General features: G+C 36.2%; 1 pseudogene; it reads right to left on the bottom strand.

Annotated features, from left to right (window-relative positions):
* Positions 1–339: 339 nt before the first annotated feature.
* Positions 340–459, bottom strand: LOC115940019 (U4 spliceosomal RNA; annotated as a pseudogene).
* Between the last annotated feature and the right edge of the window lie 7417 nt (positions 460–7876).

Genomic DNA, 7876 nt, shown 5'->3' with positions numbered 1-7876 from the left:
GGGCATACCCACAATCACCTTGAGATAACAGTGGTTAGGTGGGGCTCCCTTCCTTTCTTTCCCTGACCACACCCATCTGTTAAACTCCACTAATTTCCAGGTTATTGTGCAATTGTTTCAATAATGCCCTGGGGCATCGATTTTCTGCCAACTAACCCAATCAAACTGTGGCTCTTTTGATGGAATGGTTTCTATGGTCAGTGTTTGTTATTTGTTCTGACCCCAGTAGGGTTCTTCCCCAGTGTCCCACTCCCAGTCAGTCACTTTCCTGTATAGTAGTAAGTTGATACTTCAGCCTACATCTTAAAATGTCCTCCCAGTTGCATTTCACCACCACAACCTCTACTTAGGCTTCAAATTCCCCAAACTCTGTTGCAGAAAAAGACAGTGCCTTTGAATTAGCAATAATCGCTCCTCGGATAAACCTCATTGGCTACGATACTGCCACTGTGCAAAGCTGGAAGACAGTGCCTTTGAAAGGGATTTCCAACTATGTATTTCATGGCCTGCTTCTTTTCCCCTACCCCTGCCCTCACCAAGTCTCTGGAGCTTGGGATGGGTACAATGACAAACTTCTCAGTGAGTGACACCCACATTCTAGGAGCTAAGCACTTGATGGGCTATGGGAAGCCACTGGTCTTGCCTCTCTTGGTATAGAATGACTGTCTCAAGAGGTAGGCCAAAGGCAATTAGGGCCCCAGTATTCATAATAGGGAAATACCTAGTGGTGAAAGATAGGATCTTAACTCCCTGAGTGGGGACTGGACAGAAGAATTGAGCTCCACTTCTCAGTTGTACTCTCTGGGATTTAGCTTCAGGTACAGGCAGGATAATTGAGAACTGGGGGGAAAGGGAACCCTGTGTTCTTGGCTGTAGCAGTCTGGAGTGGATTCTCTGTCTCCCCATACCCTTTCCTCTCTCTTTTTCTGCTTCTTTTAAACTTACACAGAGAGGAAATTGTTGACTTATCTTCTATTCTTCCATAAGAAATAGTCCCAAAGAAGGTATTATATGGGTAAAGTATGTGTGTGTACCTTGTTAATATATCTGATTTAGGAAAAGAAAGAAAAAGGAAGGAAGGAAGGTAGGAAGGAAGGAAGAAGGGAGGGAGGCAGACCAAATGTCAGTGGGAAATTTGACTCATGTTTCCATTAGAAGAATGTGTCCACTTTCCCTAGTCCTCTCACATCAGAGCATCCAGACACAGGTCAATGCCAGTGTTTTACTCATTCTCAATTCTATGGATGTGGGAGACTCATTCTATGCCCCACGTTTCACAAAGCTTTTCTGGTTCTATTTGCATACTTCATGCAGAACATTCAATTCCTGTTATCCAACAGAATGAAATAGCTTAAGTATCTCTGCTAGATTCTAGGCCCAGCGCCCAGCAATCATGTAACTTCAAACTCAAATAATATTCTACTTCTGTTCCATTAGAGATATTTATCTAGCTTTCAGCAGAGTACATGTCTTTGAATTTGCTTATTCTTATAATTTTTTTTTAAAATGCTATGCGTGGAGAGAGTAGAAAAATCTCACAAATAAACTTACTATACTTTTTTTGGCATGAAGTTATTTCTTCTTCCTTCAATCTTATATGCAATCTAATTTTTTTAAAAAAGTAGGCTTTCCTCAGTCTTACTATATGTGATGTAGTTTAAAAAAAAAAAAAAAAACTTGTAGGAATTTTGGTGCATTTTGTGGATAGAAGAATGTGTTGTGCCTACATACCCTTCTCTTCAGTGGTGTTTTATACCACTTTTTTCTTTTTTTGTCTCTTTGAGGGATTTTTTTAAAATTTTTTTCAATTTTTTTTTCTTTTCCATAAATTGCCTGAAATAGAAAAAATTCACTGACAACATTTTTTAGCATATTACTCGCAGCTTTTTCTTTAATCCAATGATTTGCATATCTTCATTTCTGTGTACCTACCCTCCCCACCTTATTCCTCCACCAGTATCATTAAAATGGCCATTCATTTTTGTCATCAAAACCCTTTTATTGACCTAAGTCAAACTGTCCTCTTCTTTCACACATTAAACTTTTTCTTTACTTCTTTCATCTGTTCATCAGCTTTTCCTGGGGTTGTTGTACTCAGTAACTTTTACAGTTCTACTTTTTACAAATGAAGCATAATTAATAAAATAATTAAAAATTTTATTCAAAATCTGAAATACCTGTTATATTTACTGTATCTATTTTATTTCCACTGACACTTTATTAAAATAGAAACTTATGCCCTCTTAACTTTTCCTATTGAACAATCAAGACTGCTTGCTAAAAATATTTCTTCTGTCAAAATATCTTGCATGGTTTTGATAAAATGGTTTAAGATACAGTCATACAAATCCTAACAATACTAACTAAGCTTAAAATTTCAATGCTTTACACGGGTTATTTTTTAAATCCTCCCTGAAACCTCACACAATAGATGGTATTCCTAAAACCATGTTCAAGATGAGGAAGTTAAGGCTTACAAAGGATAAGTAATTTGCCTAAAATCATAGAGGTTAAATTAATTGTTGAGCTCTTTGAGCATTATTATGCCAAATCAACTATGAAGTTTTTCAGCCACAATTAAATATTTACACTGGTATACTTTGTATAATTTAATTTGCATTTATTTTAATCCTTGATTATATTCTGCCTTATGGTGAAACTATATGTTCACATGTATTCATTATTCTTTTAGACTGTGCAATTGTTAAGAGCTGAAATCATGTTTTATTTTGCCCACAGTGTCTGCAAAACTGACTTGATGTAACTAGAGTCACTCAGTAAGAGTTAAATGAGTCTTCAGCATTAAAGACATTTTAAGACTATTGTTAATTAGCAGCTTAACTACTTTCTAGCCTTGTGGTAGTTGACTAACTTTTTTCTTCATTTGGGAAAGACATTAACTTCATCATTTTGGCCTCTTTCTAATTTGTATAATTATGAACTCCCTACCCAATCTAGCCTGAAGCTTTGGGTGGTTAAATATGTTTAAGAATTTTAAAGAGTCATCTTTGAAGTAACCACTATTCAGTGATGGGTAAAGTGATGCCCAAGGGCTTATGTCCTTATTCTTGTAATCATTACATGGATTTTTAAAATATTTATGATTAGGAAAATTATCTAACTGCATATTCTATCAATTATCATCCATCGATTTCTCTATCCATCTACCTACTTATCAATTCTCAATCTATCTACCTATTTAACTTCCCTGACCACCTAACCTCTCATCTATCAATTATCCATGTATCTGCTAAGTGATTGACTTATCAATCATCTATCTTTCTAGGAATGGCTGTAAAAGCACATGAATTTTATTCAACTATGAAAAATAAACAAATATAGTTCTAATTTTTTTCTCACTTAGAATAGTGGGGATTCCTCCTTCCATTCATTATGAAGCCAGCCCTTTCAAAGGTAATTAAGTTTCCATGAGGTATATCCCAGTCTGGTTAGGGCTCCCTTTATCTTGTTTCAAAGGTCACTGCTGATATGCTAACTACATACATGATCTTAAAAGGTAAGCCTTATAGCTAGTGTTCATAGGGAGTGGGAATTTTTACTGAGACCTGGAGCCCTGGGGACTAGGTTCCAATTTCCCCAGGTGAAATCCTCCTCTAAGGTGGTTTTTCTCTATGAGGTTCTGTATGAGAGAAGGGTTTATGTCATCCATTCCTCAGAATATCCACAAAATTTGTGAATAACTCCAAATTCTTATTGCATGTTCAAAAACCAACCATTTTTCAAGGAAGTTTCTGCATTTAGTCTTCCAACTACTGCCTTCTGTCATTTCCCAATCTGGGAAATTCTATCTAGTTTTTCTGCAAAGGTTTTAGAAACAATGTTGATACATCTTTCCTCTTTCCTGAGCGAAGGTTAAAGTAAGTGAATTGGATGCTCAGAGGAATTAGTTTTTTTTTTTTTTCTTATATAATCACCCCTCTTATGTCTACACATTGATATATTAATTAATATATTTTGGATTAATTTTTTTTAAGATTTTATTTATTTATTTGAGAGAGAGAGAGCACATGAGAGGGGGGAGGGTCAGAGGCAGAAGCAGGTTCCCTGCCTAGCAGGGAGCCCAATGCGGGACTCTATCCAGGGACTCCAGGATCATGACCTGAGCCGAAGGCAGTCGCTTAACCAAATGAGCCACCCAGGCGCCCCTATTTTGGATTAATTAATATAATTCATCAATAATCTCTTCTGTGTAGTATGGATATATGAGTAGGTATGTGTGTTACATGCAGCATTTTGTGGAGATTTAGATGGGCTAGACAGAGAAGGGACTAACACGTTTAGCCGTTGAAGTAAAGAGAGTAAATGTACATATAGATTATTGGGTCAATGTGGACAAAGAATGAAGTAGTGAAAGTGTTTACTAAGAAGAAGAGGAGGAGGATGGTAAATGTTACAGTGGAGAGGATGGTGGCTAGAATTTTGGTGATGTAGACAGCAGTTTATAAAACAGTGGCAATCAAGGCAAAACAACTACACTTATATTACAGCAAAGAGACAGTGGTTCTCACCTTGGAGAAATGATTAAGTACTTAGAAGTTGAGTTTGGGAAACTACCACAGTTGGACAAGGGTACGGGCATGTGTTCAATAAAAGAAACATTACAAGTGAAATGGACTTTAAGAATTGGTGAGTGGGGGGCGCCTGGGTGGCTCAGTTGGTTAAGCGACTGCCTTCGGCTCAGGTCATGATCCTGGAGTCCCGGGATCGAGTCCCGCATCGGGCTCCCTGCTCGGCAGGGAGCCTGCTTCTCCCTCCGACCCTCCCCCCTCTCATGTGCTCTCTCTCTCTCATTCTCTCTGTCTCAAATAAATAAATAAAATCTTTAAAAAAAAAAAAGAATTGGTGAGTGGGGCATTTAAATCAGTCTGAGCTGGAAAAAAAAAATAAACTGTAAGACCTGCAATTTTTAAACCAAATATGTAGGATTTACATGTGTGTATGTGTTATATGGCTATGGGTATTTTAGATTCTATTGCTGCATAAACTACCACAAATTTAGCAGCTTACAACAACACAAATTTATTATCTCACAATACCTGTAGTTCAGAAGTCCAGGTACAACGTGACTGTGTTCTCTGCTTGGGGTCTTGCAGGTTTAAGTTAAGGTATTGACCAGGGCTGCAGTCGCATATGAGCTCATTCTATTAGTTAGCAAAATTCAGTCCTTTACAGCTATAAAACCTGTGGCAGCATCCATCTTCTTCAAAATAAGCAGGAGGAAATTTCATTCTTTGAATATTTTCCTTTTTAATGGATCCCACCTGATTAAGTCAGATTATGTCCTTTTTGATTAACTCCAACTCAACTGATTTGTCATCTTAATTACCTACATGAAATCCTTTTGCCATGTAACACAGCATAACTATAAAGTGAGACCTGTCATATTTACAGATTCTGAGTGCATTCAAATGAGGGAATTATACAAAGTATCCACCACAAGGGATGGAATTCTTGATGGTCATTTTAGAATTCTGCCAACCATACTGACTGCTTCTTGTTACGGACACTTTCAATGTCCCTCCCATATCCCTCAGTATTCACCATTATTCTAGTACCTGCAGATAGTGTCTTACAGCAAACACCTTCTCTTCCAGGGCTCGCTACCTTTAGGTTCACTTATTGGGTAGATCAGAAGTCCTAGGAGTTAGCACCCTTCATTGCTGCTTTCAATGAATAATGAAAGGGAGTTAAAGTACAAATACACTCATTTTTGTGGCCCTCAGATATAACTAATCATTGTTCAGTACTGTCTTCCAGAGATTCCTAGATGTGTTGAACTCTAGTTGTCTACAGAGATAACTTCATTATTAACAATACACCCTGTGTAAGTTTTCTTCTTTTGCTTGTCTCATTTTCTCACTCCTCTTAAGGGTTTCTTGGGATCAACTCCCAAACAAATCACTTACACTCAAATTCTTACTCAGGGCCTACATCTGGATATAACCCAACCTCCTTCAGTCAACTAATGTTTTATTACAAAGCACACTGACTACTAAAAAAAAAAGTATGCATGTAAGTATGTATAATGCATGCTGTATTAAATTATATCTATCTACATCTATCTACATGTATATACGTCTATATATATATATATACACTATCTACATATATACACTAGACTTATCTATCTACATACATCTACCTACATATATATCCATCTACATATATATACTATTTACATATATATTCATATATGAGCATTGATACATATATACTTATGATTTTTCTAAACCCCAGTTTTTCTTTTATATGTTCCAAACCTGTAATATTTATTCTTTTTTTTTTAACGATTTTATTTATTTATTTGAGAGAGAGAGAATGAGAGACAGAGAGCACGAGAGGGAAGAGGGCAGAGGGAGAAGCAGACCCCCTGCTGAGCAGGGAGCCTGATGCGGGACTCGATCCCGGGACTCCAGGATCATGACCTGAGCCGAAGGCAGTCGCTTAACCAACTGAGCCACCCAGGCGCCCCCAAACCTGTAATATTTATTCTTAATAAAACCTTTCATTTTATATCAGGTTGATTATCAGTATACACATAATTATTAAAATATTTAAGCTACTTACTAAAATTCTGAACAAAACCAATATTATTTCCATCATATTGTTAGTATTATGTATTTCAGCATTTCAATAAGTAGTACATAATGGTATCATACAGAATATTCTTTCACATATAAATATTTTACTTTACACATATTTTTCTGAGATAGACTTTATAATTGTTCAGGACTCCTTTTTTCCAAACAATTCTTAAAATTAGTTGAAAAAATAGGGGCGCCTGGGTGGCTCAGTCGTTAAGCAACTGCCTTCGGCTCAGGTCATGGTCCCAGGGTCCTGGGATTGAGTCCCACATCGGGCTCCCTGCTCGGCGAGGAGCCTGCTTCCCCCTCTCCCACTCCCCGCTGCTTGTGTTCCCTCTCTCACTGGGTCTCTCTCTGTCAAATAAATAAATAAAATCTTTAAAAAAATTAGTTGAAAAAATAGAATTGATTAATAAATTTATTAAATCTTCATAGTATACCCATGTGCTATTGGAATGATAATTTCTAGTTTTGTAACAATTTAGGGGATAATAACAAATCTTGGGGAAAGAGTTAGGTAGATTAAAATGAGTACAAAGTCTTGATATATTGTCCAAAAAATGGATTTTCCTACTAAATAACAAAGTGTTAAAACAAACTAAAACCTAGTTTGTACAAAGTGTAAGCACATAAAATTTTTCTAATATGATCAGTAACAATATTTCATTAGTGATATTTTCTATAGCCATTTAAAGTCAAGTTTAAAGTTTATCATCTATGTTAGTGAGCTTCAGGTTTGGAATATAATTTTTGATTGAACTATAAATGGATGATTAAGAGTAATGGATCTAATGTTTGTTGACTTCCTACTTTGCCAAAACACTGTGCTAAATGCTGTGCACTAATTATTTTCTTTCATTCTAAACTAGATCATTAGGATCACTATTCCTATTTCATAGAGAAAGTAAGAGACAGAGAGGTGAAGAAACCCTATATTATGCAGTTAGTAAGTAACAAGGTTGATATTTACACTCAACTAAGATAAAGTCCAAAACCTCTGGTGCTTCCTCTATCAAATACAATACAGTCAAGTTATATAAAGATGATCATTTGGCTGTTTTCAAGGAGTGATTCGAGGCCATCATAACAAATAATATAAAAGCACTTAAGTGTATTATAAACTGTTACAAGCAGCGTTTTTTTGTAGTTGACATAGATATTTGAATTAACACATTACTGTCCTTTGTCCATTGTGTTTGACTTGACTTATAGGAATAAAAAAAAAAATAGAAAGTTTGACATATTTGCTAGTAACTAGGAAAAAGGAAAAT

Source organism: Leptonychotes weddellii, chromosome 4 (assembly GCF_054177405.1).
Source record: "Leptonychotes weddellii isolate Sample4059 chromosome 4, ASM5417740v2, whole genome shotgun sequence".
NCBI lineage: Eukaryota > Metazoa > Chordata > Mammalia > Carnivora > Phocidae > Leptonychotes > Leptonychotes weddellii.
Note: the sequence above shows the minus strand (reverse complement) of the source record. Positions and strands in the feature narration are given on the sequence as shown.